Source organism: Centroberyx affinis, unplaced genomic scaffold, assembly GCF_046629955.1.
Source record: "Centroberyx affinis isolate AG114_WGS23_722 - 3 ecotype Tasmania unplaced genomic scaffold, CSIRO-AGI_Caff_v1 ptg002485l_1, whole genome shotgun sequence".
Taxonomy (NCBI): Eukaryota; Metazoa; Chordata; class Actinopteri; order Beryciformes; family Berycidae; genus Centroberyx; species Centroberyx affinis.
In genome coordinates, this window is record NW_027280714.1 from 61,059 (window position 1) to 81,041 (window position 19,983).

Below are 19,983 nucleotides of genomic sequence, written 5' to 3' on the forward strand. Positions count from 1 at the left end.
GCCCCTGCCCTTTTCCTAATTGGCTGTTTTTTTTTATTGTCTATATCTTTTGATCCGAAAGTTGCAATGACAAGAGTGCTGGCTCATCAGACCTAGGAGACGGGTTTCCTATTGATTCTCTATTTCTATTGAGCCAAACCTTGCATTAGTCTGTTTTCACACACAGTGCAGCTCTACACACAAGAATCAATTAATAAACATGTATGTGTGTGTTTTCAATTTGCAGTCGGGGAGGAAGCTGCTCTCCTGTCAGATGGTGCCAGGCCCAGCCAATCAGATCACCTCGCCCCCTGATAATGAACGCTAAAAATAAATAATTTAGTGTTGTTGTTTATTTTGTTATATGAATTTGATTGTGTTTTTGTGTGTAAGTTGACAATCAAATGTTATCAGGTAGAAAAAAAATACATTAAATCCACATTTTTTGTAATCCAAACCTCTCAGTATAATATGATTTCTAAACTCAGCTAGATTGACACCCATCACCCTTTATACTTTATATATAACTCAACAACAAATCAACAGCATCCCACACTACAGTATATATAGAGTATTTGGGTCCATTGGACAGCTTTGAATCATATTTACTCTTGCCAAAGTACAATATTGCACATATGTTTTGGACTATGAATATGCTTGGCGTGTACCCATATATGTAGAATGCAGCGGTGTGTGTGCATGTGTGTGTGTGTGTTCAGTTCTCGGGGAGTGCTTGTGAATTTGGGCTTGTAAACCACCGTTCTTGCCATTTACGTTTTGATATTGTGTGCGGAGCGCTGATCTATATAAAACATTATGATGCAATAATCTCATTTTGTACTCAGCACAGTCTACACAATGTAAAATGAAAGGATTTGTGAGATGGTCAGCCAATTGAGACGAAGTACAGTGCTTTAGGTAGATCAACTCTTTTGCAAGATTTGCAGGATCACTTATACGTGAATAATCCAAATGATAAAAACAGTAATAATAATAAAAACGTATCCATTGCTCACCAAAAAATGCTAAACTCAAGCAAATACAGTTTTTGTCATTGAACAAACCGGCAGGAAAATAGAAAGCTTTGCTGTTAGGCTTTTGTATTTGGTTTCATAGAACCAAATAGGTCGCAGCTTATCACAAATTATGTCCTTGTTTGCTTTCCTACTTGATGAAATATGGTTTGCAAGATTATGGTGGTGATTTTAGTTCCTGTTAAAAATGCTGGAGCACCATTTTTATCCTGTTATTTTTTTATTCTGTCTCCCCAGAATTGACTCTGTTCCAAGGTTTCATTTGACATTTAAGCATATTAGACATATTACAACATGTTGAATTGTGCCTTCCTGCATCAGTGACGCATTAGCATGGCCAAATCTAAGTTCAGGAGTAATTCTCAGCACTGAGAAAGAGGTCTACACGTAATAGTATTTAAATAAGAAGGGGGCTTTAAACTCAGGCATTATGGCAGTCATGTTCAGTCAACCTTTTTGTAGATGCAAACATTGTCCCACGAGTCACTCAGAAGGGAAGAGGGGTTCTGACCTACACTTCATTATTCATCTAACCCCTCATTTGATATTAGTTGTGAAGGACCAACAAACCACTGAATAATAAATAATCATTTAGAATGTCATTTTAATTGAGCCATAAATGGTGATTGATGCGGTCATGAAAAAGCACTGACAAGGTCAGAGTATTATTGACAGTTAAAAATATGGATAATAATTTGTCCTATGAGTGTTGGTCCTGGCCTCAGACTTGAAATATTGGCACTTCCCCAAATGGCACACTTGAGGTGACTCAATTTTCACTCGAGACCAAATTAATGCAATCTCTGATAAGGAAAAACGGTTGTTACCCATCATGAATAATATGGTTTGGAGCGGGGAGATAGCGGGATGACACCTTGGCCCTTGAAAAAAGTGTCATGGAATGTTTAATGACCGGCTTTGTTGAGCGCCCCGCTTTCAACTCTGCCGGGTTCAGAAGTGGCCGCGGCAATAAGGGAGAGTTTAAGAACAGCCTGAGGACAAACAGCAACAGAAATTATACCAATTATCTAACCAGAGAGAAAGCCCATAGTAATGTAGGAGAGAAATACAGGATAAGCCATATGTTATTCCTGTGATCTCAGATAGGTTAGTTCAGTGATTCTCAACCTTTTTCATATCAAGGAACCCTAATTTAATCCATATTAGAGCCACAGTAGGACCCCATTTGATAACATTTTGTCTCTCTAACCCAAATCTGAGAATATTTTTATTGCTAGATATGATTTTGTCCAGAATTCCATGACTATCTGTATTGTAGGTAGAGAGATAACAGTGAAACTGTGCCTAATTGTAGTTTAACAATTCATCAGTTTGCTGGGGACCCCCTGGAACCCCCTCAAGGACCCCTGGTGGTCCCCGGACCCCACATTGAGAACCACTGGGTTAGTTAAGTCAGTGATTCTCAACCTTTTTCATATCAAGGACCCCTAATTTAGTCCACATTAGAGCCACAGACCCCCAATTAATGAGATTTTGTCTCTTGGACCCAAATCTGAGAATATTTCTATTGTCAGACAGGATTTTGTCCAGAATTCCATGACTGTCTGTATTGTAGGTAGAGAGATAACAGAGAAACTATGATCAAAACAGTCATTCTTCTACATTCTCTAATCGCTTTAACTTCTTGTAAATGAAATCATGCTGAAGTTTAACAATTCATCAATTTGCTGGGGACCCCCTGGAACCCCCCTCAAGGACTCCTGGTGGTCCCCGGACCGCACGTTGGGAACCACTGAGTTAAGCGTACAGGAGCAAGTCTCTCCCAAAGCTTCTAAAAAACTGCCTGAGTCAAGAATGTATGAAGAGACACTGTTTTTCACTATGTTTTTTTTTTTAAACAGAAGGCATTGTTCTATAACGATAAAGACAACGGGGAAACATGCATTGGTATGATTCTTTTCCTCAAACACTTGCTTGCTGAAGGTTTAATTTCCCATGCTAATTTCCCGACTGTCACCAAAGAAAATAACGGAGTTGAAAAGCTCCGGCAGTGAATGGCGCTCATGTCTGCTGCAGGCCATTTTAGTAAGAAAAGTTACTGGAGAATGTTTGGCTGGCACAACGCCAAATTGTTCCACTTCAGTCTTATTAAACAAAATGCACTTTTGAATAATATAGGCCTCTGTGTTTTGTATTGAACAGCCACGGGGTACTGAGCCTACTGATAATGGAGAGTTAACCTCGATGCCGTTTCTACCCCCAAGCTGACATTTTAACTGCGGTGCACCTGTAGTTGTTTTATTCACTTAATTACTAAACACTGGCCTTGGTAGTTACTGCGTAAGAGGTGGTAAGCCGACATTAAGCTTAATTACAAAAGCCTATACCTTTGATATAACACCAGCAGGAACAGCACAGGTTACCGGACTGTATTTTCCAAAGATCCGTATTGTTCACATGGAGTCATCATTTTCAAGTGGCTATAATATTCTCCGCATAATCAAAATATAATTGGAAAGTATACTGCACAGATGGTCGATGAAGTGCAGTATACAGCGGCTTAAACATACCAGATTGTTTTCTGGTGGCAGTGTGTGTGTGTGTGCCTGGCGTTCTATCTTACACACACACACACACACACACTCCATCATGACTGACTTCAATATGAAGTTAGGGGCTTAACAATAGCAAGGTTCGGAGGGGAAATCCCTTTAGTGGAGATTGTGACGTGTCCTGATTCGCCGCTGCTGCCGTTCAGGCTTGACATGAACCCCCTCCCCTCCCCTCCCCACTTCTAATTACCGTAAAGCAGTGATTCTCAACCTTCTGAGAATATTGTTATTGTCAGATATGATTTTGTCCAGAATTCCCATGACTATCTGTATTGTAGGTAGAGAGATAACAGAGAAACTATGATCAGAACAGTCATTCTTCTACATTCTCTAATTGTGTTAACTTCTTGTAAATGAAATAACGGTGAAGTTTAACGATTCATCAATTTGCTGGGGACCCCCTGGAACCCCCTCAAGGACCCCTGGTGGTCCCCGGACCCCACGTTGAGAACCACTGCCGTAAAGCGTTGTGACACGTTGTGCATATTTTGCGATGCGGGCGGATTGATCTTCATACGCAAAACGGATGAGGGGGGGGAATAGCTGAAAAATGGAAAAATGGGGAGGGGCGGGGGCACATTCCTATGCACATGTTTACTGGAGGACTGAGGGGAAAGTTAAAAGTTGATTGTAAACCACTTTATATGCATTATTCGGCCGGCTTTCAGAGACCCAAAAGGCTACTTCCCAGGCGCTGGATCTCAGTATGCCGAGAACCACTCCGGAGCTGAAGACATACAGGGAATGAAATTACTTGGCGGAGTTACGGAGCGACCCATTAATTAGCGTGTCCATTGGCCTGGAGGACTCGGGTTTGAAGGTCAGCTAAAGACTTGCCTGAACGGCGGTTTTAAACCGCCGCTTGTCAGACCAACAGATGAAGCGGGGCGGCCTGGCTTTCCTGCGCATAAGACACACCAGGCAAACGCACTCGTGTCTGTGCACTGCATTTACACACACACACACACACGCACACTCCCTCTGCAATCACCCACACACAAACACAGTTAAGAGTCTTTGCATACAGCGTGTTTACTGTTATCCCTCTTTGTTCTTTGTACTTAGTTATCCACCAGTTTTCCATGATACTGGATACTTAGACCTGAGATATACACTCGGTGTGTGTGTGTGTGTGTGTGTGACCCCAAACTCTGTTGTCTTACATCAAACAGAATTTTAACAGAATGTCAGTGAGGTAACAGTAAAAGATAGCCAAGATAGATATTTCCGAGCAAATATATTTGGATTATGCTTCTGGGTACGGACCAGCCCAAATACTAAAAAGGGCAGGAGTGAAGGAGTGTTCACCAAGCTTGATCCCCCCCTCCCTCCCCCTCCCTTCCTTCCCGCTCCATGGTGCCAGTTTAAGCCGTACTATATTCAGTAAATCTACTCCCAACTTATTCTGCAGCTTGCCACAAATGCCAGTGTCAGGGGGGTTAGGATTAGGCCTTGACAGGCACTCTAAATTAAGCACATGATCTTCATGCTTGAGAACGACAGTCTGCGGCACGTACTGTAATTAGGGTGTTTCATGAAAATATCATTGGCATATGACTCGAGCCTTGATTTATACAGCTAAATTGCATTTTAGAGTAAGTCATAAATAAATAATGCTCCGCAACTATGTTTAAAACATGCCCACGGCCGAAGAGGCTGTCCAAAAAAGTGCCTGCCTCCTCGTGAAGTAAATGTCGAAAATCAGGTTTACAAAGTAGCGCTGAAGACTTTGCCAGCGACAATTGCAACACTCTGACCAATGCTGAGACCTAACACGACATGTTGCAAAATCCACGTCGCCGAAAACCGTCCGAACGAGTGATCCGTCGCGCACTTAATACCATTCACACGCCCTTGAAACTGGAAACCTGAAATAGCCAACATAATGCCATCAAAAAAAGACCAAAAATGAATGCCGAGTAGCCTTTGAAGCCTGTGGATGCTGAATCAAATGTTTGAGCAAAAAAAGGGGGGCGAGGGCGGTTCACAAAAAAAGGCCTTTCACCCAGACCGTTGTGCCTTGAAGATACAGGTCGCTTTGCATAAGAGGATGTTGGCCTGCGTGCCGCGTGTCAGAGTGCTGACATGTGAAGCGCTCTGCCTTGTATGTATGTTCTCTTTCGCTCCCGATCAGCTGGTGAGCGAAGGGTGGGGGGGTGGGGAGGTTGAGGGTACTTGTGCTCAACGGCAACAATGACTAAGCCACTCGTGACAAAGTAATCACATTTCCCCTCCCCTCCGCTTTCGCATGGAGCGCGGGCGCCGACGCTTCTGACGGCGTTTTCGGCGCCACCCCTCGAGGGTTTTTGTTTGTTCCCCCGGGTGGCCGGTAATCGCGATTCTTCGTGCGATGTGTGATGACGCCCGTGCTCGGATCAGTTATCGTATTTTTTTGGGGGGGGTTAATGAGAAGAGAGTCCAATTACCGCCTTGGAAACCTGTGTTTAGGGTTTACAGAATTACGCCTCCTCAAGAGTGAGGCTGATATGCAAATCCCATAATGAGCCTTATTCATCGTCTTACTCATAGTTTAGAGTCAACGCTGTTTTCCATATATCACTTTGGACTAATTACTCATCACCCCACTATCAGCTCCACTGTATGTATGACTCATAGCGTGTGTATGTATCATGTCACAGCAGCAGTAAGTCCTGATGGCTGTTTTCCTTATAACCTTTTACATATGCAAATCCTAACTTAAGCATAGTCACATATGTATAGGTAGCAACATTCACTAGGCATTGTACATCCACACACTAGGACAGTTGAAAACACACACACACACCATGTCCAGTGTTTAAACCAGGGTTAGACGTATGGGTGATATTTTTGCACTGAAGCTGCCAATAGCTGATATTTTGTGCCGATATTCAATATATTTATACCTGATTTTCCTGGTAAAAAAAATCCATTCAGTGTTTCCTTCCCTTAGAATTTGGGTGGAAAAGCCACTGCAATAGCATTTAGACCATAGGACATGAAAACTATATATAAAAATGTATTCGTGGGTGGAATCTGGTTAAAAATGTCTCATTAGAATCGATTCAAGCTAAGGCAGTCATCCTCAAAGTCCGGACTCCGGTCCGGATCCGGACCGAACCACAACTGTCTCCGGACTCTGAGCAAATTATACTTTTCATATGTATTATTTGTATTATCTGCGAGACTTCGCCGCAACGCAACGAGTCAAAATTCTCCGCTTTCTCCACTGCAAGCAGCGCTCTGAATGCCCGACTGCTCCACTGTCTGTGTGAGGACGTCTACTCTGCTTTGGTTTGGTCCAATCACATTCAGCGTCCCGTCATCTCCATGACAGCGGTGAGTCGCGGACGCGACGTCATACTGTAGAGCCGCACTTTTTTTTTCAAACTTTATTTTTACAAGAGAAGAGAACAAAGACCGGTGTAATCAAGTTGACAGCGCAGCTCGTTTCGTCAGCTGTTAGCTACTAGCCTAGATTTGGAACGTGAATCAATCTAAAATGGCGTGTTCAAAGGTGGCCAGCCTACAGCAGTGAGTCTGCATTCTCAACAATGAACATGGTGAAGAACGAGTACCGCAGCCGACTCACCCATGAACACTTGCATCGGTGTCTCTGCCTGGTCATCACACCTTTTGTGCCAAAGTTCAAAGTCTTGGTAGCAGACCAAAGTTGCCACTTCTCTCATTAAGCAACAGTGTTTGACACAATGTACAATAGTTCTGGACTTATTTGGACTTTGATTCTTAGGATGGTTTGATTCACCTTTGGTGGCTGGGTGTGTGAACCGGGTTTGGGGGATGGGGATAATGGGGAAATGGTGATTTGTAGCTTTAATTTAATTTAATTTTACATGTAATTTTATGTTTTATTTAATTTAATTTTATATATTTTATATAATTTAATTTTATATTATATATATTTTATATTTAATTTTATATTATGAATTTAATAATTTAATTATAATTCGTTAAAAGCTTGACTGACCTTAATAAACGGACCTTTGTCTAATTGAAAATTTTCTTTGTGGACCTTTAAGATTTGTATTTGAGTACCCCTGAGCTAAGGTCTTCCCATAGACAGCCAGTGTAGTATTGATCAATTCTACAATAAATATCAATATCAAACTGCATCATATCCATCATATCAGAGGTGGACAATACTGACTGGACCAGATATCTGATTTTTAATAGAACCCCAATATCGACCCAATACATTAGTCTCACCTCAGTTTAAATGATCTCCTTTCTTCTGTACGCACTTTACCCTCCATTTACTTGATGGATCATACTTGGATGTTATTACTGGATAATATTTAAACTGTCCAATCTAGAGCTCAGATTTGTGCATTGCCTGTACCCGCGACTTTGTTGACTGATTAAACCTGGTCTACTGAGTCTGTAGCTGAAACTCCCCTGTGCTTTTTATTGCCTCTTCATTTCTGAGCTGACAGCTCCACTTAAATTGCATAAAATCACTGGGTGAAAATCCCAAGAATCCAGAAATATGACTGATGGGTACTTTTTTTTTTTAATTCTAGGAAGAATCCGGGTCATATCTGAGCACATGAGAGGTATTGTCAATATGTCTGGGACAATACTGTTGTCAGTCTGAATGTTTTTGACTGTGAATGTATTGAATTGAAACGTGTGCGTTCCTATGCGTGTGTGTGTGTCTGTGTGTATTTACCTGAAACTCTCATGCATTAGCATTGTATTTACATAAAAATATTTAATACAAGGCTCCTCCTTAGTGAGATAACGTTAATGTTCTAGCGCCCTGCAGTGCAACATCGGATAGTTTATTTTGCATTAAAGATGGAAAATACACACAACAATTTTGTAATCTAGTGCAGTTTAATAATGTATATTAAATTACAAAGTCCACTGTTGCAATTCAATATTGCTAGCAACTTGAAATGTGATGTTTCATTTTGCTAGTAGCGACGTTGCTTGGTTAGGATGACATTGCTCTGGTGGTGAAGTTGATGATGATAATGCACCGATAACCATACTTTGTTATACCATACTTGTTGTTGATGTATATGATTTTATTGTACACCGTATGGGCATGAACGGACACTTGTGCCAATTCTCCTGGATTCGGAATGAACTTTGGTGCAGTGGTGTGAGTCACCTTTGTCACTCTATCTTAATGTTTCTATGTGATACTATATGTTTTATGTTGTGATATGTGTGTTATACTTGCAGCAGCACAAATCGCCCATCTGGGACAATAAAATTGACTTGACTTGACTTGGCTCCCCTGGCTGTCACGACACACACTGGCTCTGAACTCCAGCTACTCTGTATTAGAGTTCAGGACCGCTACCACAGCAAGGGAGGCTTTTAGATATAAAAGGGTTCAGCAGTGGTTTTGGTTGCAGTTGGACACACCTGCTGTCAAAAGGTCGATGCCCAGAAATGTCCCGAACATTCAGAAATAAGAAAATCCAATGTCACACACTACCAATGGACCATAAGTAATGATTGAGTAGGATCATTTTTGGATGTGTTTATGCTTTTTCAAATCCTGCTCAGTATGCCTTCAACTCATTTAGTTAAAAAAAAAAAATCGCGAGAGTTGAGTATAATTTTCTGCTGCTTTCTGGTTTCACTTTTCTTGTCGCTCTCAGGTCAACCGAGAGATTGGAGTACCAATAGCAATAAATACAGAACAACCCCACTTTTCCTGCCATATTTGATGATATTCTTTCGGCTAATTAAGAGTCGCCATTTTATCCTGAAGAACAGGAACACATACTTAAGACATGCGGCATGCCAAGCACCCAGAGGTTTAGAGGAAACATCTTGAAACGGGCGAGCAACACCAAACGCCTGCTGACGCCGCTCTTCCCCGCCGGAAAGATCAAAGCGGTCGAGTGCTGCGCCGGCTATTATGTGCAGCGATTCTACAAACCCCAGTACCAGTGGGGCAGAGATAGCAAAAGAAACAAAGGGCAGGATATAGTCTCAGTGAATGAGGCCAAGTATAAAGGCTAGATGTTTTAGTAATCAGAAGAAGTCGAGCTTAACAAAAAGTGGCAAAACAGTTAAGAATACATGAAAGCGGCGCTACATGTCGGGACTATTAAAGAAATCTAAACTTCGAATAAAGTTCCTTCCTTCCGTATATTATGTAAATTATTGTCTTGAGATTACAAGGGACTAATGAAGGATTATCTGACTCTTTGAACTCAGCCTTTGCGCCACATTAGACCCAGTAAAACAAAACCATTATCTGCTAATCAGATATCCCGCCTAATTATTGTCTCCCGCATCTCCGGCCCGGCCACTGTGTCGTCACACTGTGATCACTTGTGCAAACTAGGTCTTAATTAGAACTTCCTGGGAGTTTTTTTTTTTTTTTGCAGGAGCGAGGAGCGCCTCGGCAGATGGGCTTTCTCCACCTGAGGGAGGTGAAAAAGGCAAGCCTTATTCAATCTAGTTCACCCCCGGCCCTGCGGCCCCGGGCTGCCATCAATAGAAATTTTATCAGCGTGGCCTCAACAGCCCCCGCCACTGAGTACACATCATTTTCTTCCCGACACAGCCATCGCAAGGCGCCCGGTTGAAGGTGACTCCGCTATCTGCCAGGCAGGATTTAGACCGGATCGGTGTTTCTCATTTTTTTCTCTCGGTGGGGGTTTTTCCTGCCCCGGGAAAGGCGCCGCTGTTCGGGCTTATGTTAACAATTTCAGAGTATGAAGAATAACCGGTGTTTTTTTTTTTTTTTGTTATATTCGGGGTAGCACTAGCAATTGACAAGAGCGTTTACAGACTGATCCGTGGTATCCGTGTCTCTCCCACACAGTTCTAAAAATGGCACCTTGGAAAGAAACAAAAAATCCACTGGGGAAAAGGTTCGCCTGCTACAGATCCTGATCTTGCCTTCTGCAGTGGGTGGTTTTCTCTGGTGGGCCTAAACAGACACAGCAAGAGGTTAAATTGAGACTTTTTGTGCGTGTATGGGAGGAGTCTATTTCTTTACACTTTGTTTCTCAACCACAAACTTCATTTCACCAACTTCTACAACAGCAGGTCACGAGCAGAACACAAGGAAACACCAAATCATGTGTTGTTTTTCTTTTTCAGCTTAACTTTAATATTAGATTTCTTTCATTTATGTAATGTGATGTTATATTTGGACCGCAGGAAGACTAGCTGATTGCAGTGGCATCAGCTAATGGGGATCCTTTTAATAAAGAGTAAACAAGCAATATTGGAAAATTGAAAATTTCACTGCCTAACCTCTAAAACTCTTAACTCTTTAGACCAGTGGTTCTCAACGTGGGGTCCGGGGACCACCAGGGGTCCTTGAGGAGGTTCCAGGGGGTCCCCAGCAAATTGAGGAATTGTTAAACTTCACATTACTTCATTTACAAGAAGTTAACACAATTAGAGAATGTAGAAGAATGACTGTTTTGATCATAGTTTCACTGTTATCTCTCTACCTGCAATACAGATAGTCATGGGATTCTAGACAAAGTCATATCTGACAATAAAATGATCTTAGATTTGGGTCTGAGAGACAAAATCTCATCAAATGGGGGTCCGTGGCCCTAAGGTGGACTAAATTAGCGGTCCTTAATATGAGAAAGGCTGAGAATCACTGCTTTAGACTGTATTTCAGAGTTGTTAGTTTGTTTCAAATCCAGCCACACCGCTTATCATCCAAGTTGAGAAATTTCTCACAATAAAAACTAAATAAAAGCTAATGGAAATGAATACACAACAGCAAAGAACCAGCTCAACAAGGCAGTAAGACTTGCCAAATCCGTCCGAAAAGTCTGTTATCACAGCTGTTAGTAACACTATCTATTTGTCCATGTTGCAGGTTGAGATTGAGCCACATCATTAACATATTAATAGGTTAACATATAAATAACATATCAAGATGCTTTCTGGGGCAACCTGATGGAGAAAGTTGATTCAGTGAAAATCCAAGATCAGCATCGTCCGCCGCAGCAAATTACATTGACATCTGTACAGCTGTGGATGCAGATATGATTTGGCAAAACAAAGCATTCGGTATTCCGTTTGTGCTGCAGTAGAAGTACTTTGGTAGCAGCTGTGGATCTGGATATGCATTGTCGAATACAAAGAAACATGGTATTCAATTTGCACACGTCTGGAAGTTTGGCGTCGGTCATGTTGAACACGGTCTGTGAAGGAGGCGGAGGGGGAGGGGGGGGGGGGTGATGATGTCATGACTGACTTTTCAAGACAACCGCAACTAGGACAAACTGGATATGGATTTCTCCACCTGTGGTTCATGCTCTTGTGTTGAACCCATGCATCATACTCAGTAAGTGAAGCAGAAGAAGTAACAAAGCTGTTATCCATACTCTGGTTCAGGTCTTATTCAGGTTAATCTATGTACATGAGCCTTTGATACCCTGTGATGGAGTCTCCCTGCTACCATAAATAGCAATTAATAGAATATTCTCAGTCCATCGTTGACTGAGCGATAGTTACTGCTTATACAGGGAAAACATATGATGATCCCACTATTAACCCCTGGAACTCTGATTTTCCCCTTAAATTCCCCCTTAAGTAGCTTCAAAGTTAGAAAAAAACCAAAACATTTTTTACATACTGTACTGACAATGCCACATACATATTCTGTATCTACTTGTTCCAACGCTTCATTGAAGCTGCATCACACTTACATTGAGAGAAATATTCAAACCCAAGATGTCATTTTTACTGCAATGGAAAAATCTATATGTCTTTGCATCATTTTATAGACATTTCCATGTTAATTCGGCATGACATGTTTCGTATCTTTGGAAATCCTGGGATCTTCACTAGAATTTTAAATAAAGTTCTGTGGGTTTGAACAAAGCTTGGCTGCGCAACATGCATTTGTAATGCTGGTCCCACTGGTGGGACCGGCAGGGTTGAAGAGGCTGAGTACCGCTCGGCAACATGCTTTTTATTGACTTCAAAATGTTCCCATAATGCTGTACGAGTCTGAGTTTGTGCAGACGGTGAAAACCCAAAGTGAAAGCAGTCAGATGTTTCCATGCCACAGTAACCTGTTTAATATGGGAGTAAGCCAGGCATCTGAACCAGGTTTCTCATAATGAGAGTCTGAGCTGAACCAGGTTATTGTAACCCAGTTATGACGCTTACATGCGTTCAGCCAAAACCAGGTTACTGGAGTACGGGTAAAGAATGAATATCTCTTGCCGCTGATAGCAGAATCCATCAACCTAGTTGTAATTTGCACATCTCCGAATATACCAATGCTGCCACACTGACTTTGAAAGTATAATTGTAGTGTGTTGTCTAATCTACTGTCAAGCAGTACATCTTGTCTAATGATGATGATGAGCTAAATGAGTCAGTAGTTCATATTTTATAAGCAGCTTTTCACTGACTGCAGGATAAATATGCTATGGGAGATGTTCTTCTGTGAGAAAATGATGTTCATCTTTTTTTGATCATCTTTGTGCAATCAGATGTGTTTCCAGTCGGCTAGGGAGGGCTGGGTAGACTCTGACCTCTGTCATCCTGTGCTCGCATGGATTATGGCATAAGTCTGTTATTTATAGGCAAGTTGTCTGAAAGCTTTCTCCTTATTTCCCCTACAAAGACACAGCATTGTCATGCCTTTTCCCCAAAAGCCTCCGGGGGAAGTATGGCTTGACTACTTCTTACTTTAAAACCATACAGGCATATAGGCACGCTATTAAGAAGCTAGCTCCATCGCTGCCACTAAAAGATTATGGATTTGAGAATACACTGAAGAGGGGGGTATGCTGGTGAGAGCTCGCACAATGTGTCTCCATTCATTCCTCCTCTCCTCTCCTCTCCTCTCCTTCCCTGAATCTGCCAGCCCCGAGCACAGCCCGCTCACACTGGGGAGAAGATACTTAAAATAGACGAGGGTTGGTAGGGACGACGCATTTGCATTACCTTAAGAGCGCGACAGAGATGGAGAAAGAGAGGAGGGGAAGCGGACGCGTGGCAGTCTTACCCCTCTGGGGGAGGGAGGGGGGGGGGTAAAAACTCTGTGATAACATCCAGGCCATAGAACAAGGACACTTCCCCCCTTTCAGATGACTCACCGCGGGGGCAGCGCAAGACAGGAGTGCAGATTGGACCCACTGGCAACGCCGGCTACATTTGACTGCTTCATCAAATTACAACAATGGCCCCACGAGTGTAGTTAAGAAGAAACCGAAAGAGAGAGAGAGAGAGACAGAGAGAGAGAGAGAGAGAGAGAGAACTAGTCTATTCATAGCTCCGTGCAGGCTTCTGCTATTGTTTTGCTGCAGCGAGGGCTCAATGAGGTATTACAACCTGACATGATGTTATTGCTGAGCCCGGGAAAAAAAAAAACACACACACACACCTGCACTTACATGTGTAAGTGCGGGCTCTGTCCAGGAGAACTGTCCGAGGGAGAAAAAAAAAAAAAAAAAAAACCATCAATCCTTCTGCTCCGGAGATCACTGCTTGGTCAACTGACACTGATGAGCGTACAGTACACAGATGACATCACACACCGTCATGCCGTGATAATAGATAACAGAGCCGAGCGTTCTCCAACAGTGGGCTGTCCGTAATAGGGGATGGTTCGTGCCATATTAGCGTCACGGCAAGTTCATAAGTGTACGCTGCCCTAGGGAGATGAAAATACCACTGATCCCCCCCCCCCCAAAGACCAAACTGACCTCTAAAAATACACACAAGCGCCGCATCAATGAGGCGTTAATTAGCCGAAGATAGACACAATAAGTGCGTCGCCATCATTCCCTGGCAAATGCTTTTAGCGTATTGATAATTGCACTCCGCCTTGCTTACATCTGATGGAAACGACTTTGACTCTGATGAGATAAGTGAGGGGGGGGGGGGGGGGGGGGGAACACATCCGGTGAATGCCTCGCCGTGACTGAGGGGGTATTGAGAAAACGAGGGCACGGTAACAGTCCTTCTCTGCCCTTCCCAGCTCCATTAATACGCGCGTGTGGCTTTAAGAGAGCCTGACCCAGAATAATCACTGTTTTCAAGAGGAGGTCAGCAGCGGAGATGTGCTGTAAAGCCCGAGCTAGCCTCAAGTAGTCGAGCGGCAAACAACTGAACTTAACTACTGCTCTCTTTAATAACATACGACGAGGAAATTTACCGCACACCTTCAAAAACACTCAATGCCGTTTCAGAGGCTTTTTCCACCCTGGTGAGAGTAAAATTCGAGGGGAAACACTGACCACTTGTAATTTTGCGGCATGAATAAGGTCAAATTTCAGTAATTTCAGTATCAGCCTTCAAAAACCCATTGATCCCTATTATACAGTGAAGTGAACAAGTTGCTCTGTGCACTACAGATTTCTCTCCCCTCAACCCTTCCCTAGTGAATTCTTGATCAAATACCGGTAATGGTAAAGGTCAGTTTCATCTTGGAGGTGAAGGTGTGAGTTAAGATTAGGGTGAGATTAAAGGTTAAGGTGCGGGGTCATCCTATGGATCGGTCTACTGCAGTAATATGAAAGCTTATAGATTTGCCGCTCACTGGATGATTTGAAATCCCAAATGTCAGGGAACAGCTGACCCTCACTCCCTCCATGGAGCATCACATAATAGGACGCCGTGAGCGAGCAAAATACACCACGCCTTCAGAAACACCCGGGCGACCTGTTAGTCTCTGAAGACTCAGGACAAAACTAGGTCCAAGTCATTCCTTTGAATTCTTGCTCAGTGGACCCATCTCTAGTGTAGGGAAGGGTTTTCATTTTCAACACTTTTCAATACTTAGCATTGCCGTGTTTAACCTTAAAAGGTTTCATAGGACAGTCGGAGCGGCGGCCATATTGACTTGCAGCAAGTCACTGAGCTGAGAGGTTTTACAGCAAGAACCAAAGCAGCTTCTCTGTCTCCTTGCTGCCATGGTTTGCTAACATGCTCATGTTGACTAGAAGAGCTAGAGAGAGAAGTACACTCTTTGATAAAGCTACGTTAGCCCCGTCGCTAACGTTAGCTTTCAATTGAGTTTTGACAGTTTGCTAACAGACTCATCTGCTCAGTTCTCACAGTGGGACAGACTTTACAGCCTTAATGTCCAGACTTAAGTTGTCACCATATAACTAAGACTTAAAGTTACATAACCGGCATTTTATGCTGTACTAGCCAAATGACCATGACAAACAGTGGAAAGGCCGTCCTATCTGTTCGAGTTCTGCGGAAAATACAGTCTATGGTAAGGCTGTCGGAATAAATTTCAGTATTCGAATTTAAGTCAAATGTCAACCTAACCTAGTTAATGTCAAAAAACATTTTTAACAACACACAACTTTAGCTTTTAGACTAAAGCAACAAATAGATGATTAAGGCTTGGTTGTTCCTCTGGGATTTAAGCCTATTAGAAGTCTGTGTACTTTAATAAGCAGCATAAAGAATTGATTGAAAGTGTCATTAGAACTTTTTTTTTTATTCCACTACTTTGCCATTGGTATCGCCATTTCTCACTGTGTGCAGAATGTGCGTACGCAAAGTTTCTGTAGAGATACACTATACAGGTATACTTCTTACGTCAAGTTTGGTTTTTAGAAAATCCCAATATTTGCGCGTTCTTTTTGCATGTGTGCAACACTTATAAATAAGGCGCCTGGTGATTGCAGGAATGAGAAGTGTCCATATGTAAATAGTTTTATCGCACGCTACTGTAGACTAATCTTTCTTTATTTTATTAAAGCTTAGCAAGTAAAACAGCACGTTTCTGCTTCCTAAGCTGTTCTTTGGCTCCACCCACTGAGATTTAACTCAACCAATCAGCAAGGTTATTAGAGTTTTGCATTTTTCATTAGTTTTTATTTTTATTTCGTTTTGACTTTTTGTTTTCAATTTCAGTTTACTTTTAGTTTTTAAAGCGGGTTTGCTAGTTTAGTTTAGTTTTTATTTTTTGAAAATGCTTAGTTTTAGTTTAGTTTTTATTAGTTTTAGTGTTAGTTTTAGTATTTTTTTGTAATATGGGGTATTTGTCAGGAGCGAGATTCAAAAATTCAAAATACTAGGCTTATGTATGAAATAAATTGACAAAGACGAAAACTAAAGACATTTTCTCTATAATTTTAGTTTATTTTAGTTAGTTTTGTAAACACACAATACAGTTTCAGTTAGTTATCGTTTTTTTGTAAAGCCTCATTTTTATTTTTATTTCAGTTAACGAAAATGTTTTTTCACACCTAGTTTTCGTTATTTCGTTAGTTTTCGTTAACAATAATAACCTTGCCAATCAGATTATTTCTGAGCAGCTCTGCCTCAGAGAAATGTTTGTAGAACTAAAACTCCAATCTGTGGAATAATTATGGGCGGGGGGGGGGGTGACTGCTTCACACTGGAGAAGGTGCGAGGACCAGGGTCGCTAGCACTTCCACAAAGATCCATGGTACATTTCCACAAATAACTGTTATTCTTCACAGCGGTCAAGAATAGTTATTGATGCTATCTATCATGGGATGTCACGCTGATTCTCACCCCGTCACCCTTCCCTAAACTAATGGATTGATCACTGAAAGCTGACAGTGTGATGCGAGCCACGGTCGAGTGTAATCCGAGTGTCTCTCGAGATATAATACCTAAATTGACTGGAATCATCTCCACTTTCACAAGGAAATGAAATCCATACAAGGGAGCTAATCATGCATGCCGTTTGAAAGAAACACCCAACTGTCATTTACCGGGGGGGGGGAAATATACAGCCATTTACAAAGGGTGAACTTCTCAGAGAAACGTGTTATTCATATGAAAAATATGGCAGCGCCGCCTTTCCAGTCCAATAAACTCAATAAACTGTTAATGATAAAGCAAATTGAAAATGTCACAAGGTATACAAAAAAACGCAGAGGAATTCTGTGCAAGCCTGATGAATGCTGCTGCAATGGATATTTATGAATTATGAGGGTACATGGCTCCTTCCATTATTCCATTTAAAACTCATTTTATCTGGCACCTGGCCCACGGTCCCGGACAGTTTGGTAACAATAAAATCTGTTATGACATTGGAAGCACATTTTAACGCGGCGTTGAAATAGTTTTTTCGACATTCTCTCAAACTCCTTAAAGTCGGTTCTTTGCAAAAGGCGAGGAATGCTTTATTCATCACAATTGTCCGCATAGACAATGAGTTAATGTGTTCGCTGTAGCCGCGGGAGACAGACTGACATGAGGAGAGACAAGATATAGACAGCCTCGCTCCATTATAAGAAGCTATCAAATACTACCATTAACACGTCCTGCCTCATGCAAAACATTAGGACTTGGCGCCTTTCTTATCTCCCATAATTCCTACAGAGTATCATATTGTGGCAGCGAGTCAAAATGGGCCATTAGCAAAAGGCTCTATTGTTATTTTAATCCAGTTGTGCTCATTTTTTTTCTTGTCTTCGCACTTTTTTCACTCCATTATCTCCCATTGTGCACAGCAATTTTAATGGACTAAAGCTCCAAGCCTTCCTTTATTTCTGACGGAATATCAGGGCGATGGGAGATTGTGTGGGTTAACATTCTATGGCTGGCAAGAGATACAGATCTTATGTGTCTATTTTTCCTTTCATTAGAAAATCATAAACTTTGAACTGTTCAACCAATAATTTGCTTTTCCTTTACCTAAGAATTAGAGAAAAACAGACCGGCCATATATTGCCATTGTGTATCTTACACAAAGGTGCCTCAGTTTATAATCACTTCATGATCACATCAGAAAATATGAATAAAATAAAACAATGAATAAAACAATGCATTATGATTATAGTATGGCACAGCTATAATGGCTGTTATATATATATATGCATCATGGGGATATGTATTTATTTTGGTCAAGAGGTATAAGCCATCATAATCATAATCGCAATCACAGCCATAATAATTAAATCATAATCACATCAGCAAATGCCATAATACATCATAATACATTACGCATCTGGCATGACAGTTATGAGGTTGTTATGACTTGAATAAATAATCGAGCTCTTGAATTACTTAGAAGCATTTCTTCATAACACATTTGATGTGGCGTGACACATAAAAACAGGGGCTTCAGGAGTAAATATATGACTAAACAACCTATGATATGATTATGATGTCATTATTACGTGCTTGATGATGGCTTATGGCGACCGCATAGTGTTCAATAATCGCAAAGTGCTGCATACTTTTCTCCCCATAGCCGGTGAAGTGCATGCAACAGGTGCTCAGGTGAATGGGAATCTGCTCCTATAGGTGTCGGTTATGTTTTCTGTAGGAAATGTGAGTGGTGGAGGTATTTGCTTTTCATGGGGTATCAGACACTTTATCCCACGGCCAGCAGGAGGAAGGGCTGTGCAACCTCCGAGTCTCCATTTGCAGCCTGTTGAATATGCAATCAGGCCTTTGTTGGAACTGAAGAGGGCTGTGTGCTCAAGCTCTTAGACTAAGCGATAGGGCAAATATAACCCAGCATGGACGCGCACACACACACACACACACACACACAAATTGCTCGGCGCGATTGCCAAGATACACAGGAACCAAATCGCATATTCCCGCTATGTCGTGTTTCTAATTTGTTGGTTACGGTGGCTAAATCCTGCCCGGAGCCTGCGCCAGCTAAGCAACACGCCGCTAATTTCGGCTGATCATGATGAGCGTTGAGACCGGGGCAGGTGTTGACAAATCCCGGATACACATGCTCATGATGAAGACCGATCTGTCCAGACGTCTCTCTTTCCCACTGACCAGCACAGCACACTCAAAACGCACATAAAACGCCATAACGCTCAGGTGTTCTGTTTCTGACTTGGCTCATAATATCCCATTTATAATAGCCACAGATAAGCTCCCATTCCGATTATGAGAAAGAAAAAAATGAAATATTAAGGATTTGCTCGTATCACCCAGGATGCTAAGGCACCTGTTTTTTTTTTGTTGTTGTACTTTTAAGCTCAGTTTCCATGGCAACACACTAAAAATCCTGTTTCTCCATGCATACAGGGATATGAGTGATGAGGATGTGAAGCTACATCTTTACAAGCATATCCTAGCATGTATATGACCTTAACCGGGATATGAGCTGTTGTCCAGAAGAACTTGGAGCGTGTAAACAAACTCATAGTGACTTTTCCAGAGGTCAGAACCAGTGGAGACAGGATGCTGAGGATCCCCATCATCTTTTTAGATACGGTATCTTCTGTTTTGACCTTTTCCTTTTTGGAGGAGAAACACCAGCGCGTCGTGAAGCACCTACTGGATTTCCACGATAAATTGTATCTCCACATCATTTCTTCATAAATCAAAATGCACTATTTGGAATTATCTCTAAGCTGATGTTGTGGGTTTTTTTTTCTTAATATCAGCTACATGTGGTTGCGTGCCTTTGAAAAAAATAAAAAATAAACAGACTCTGAGGTGTAGGAGTTACGCTCTCCTCAGTAGAT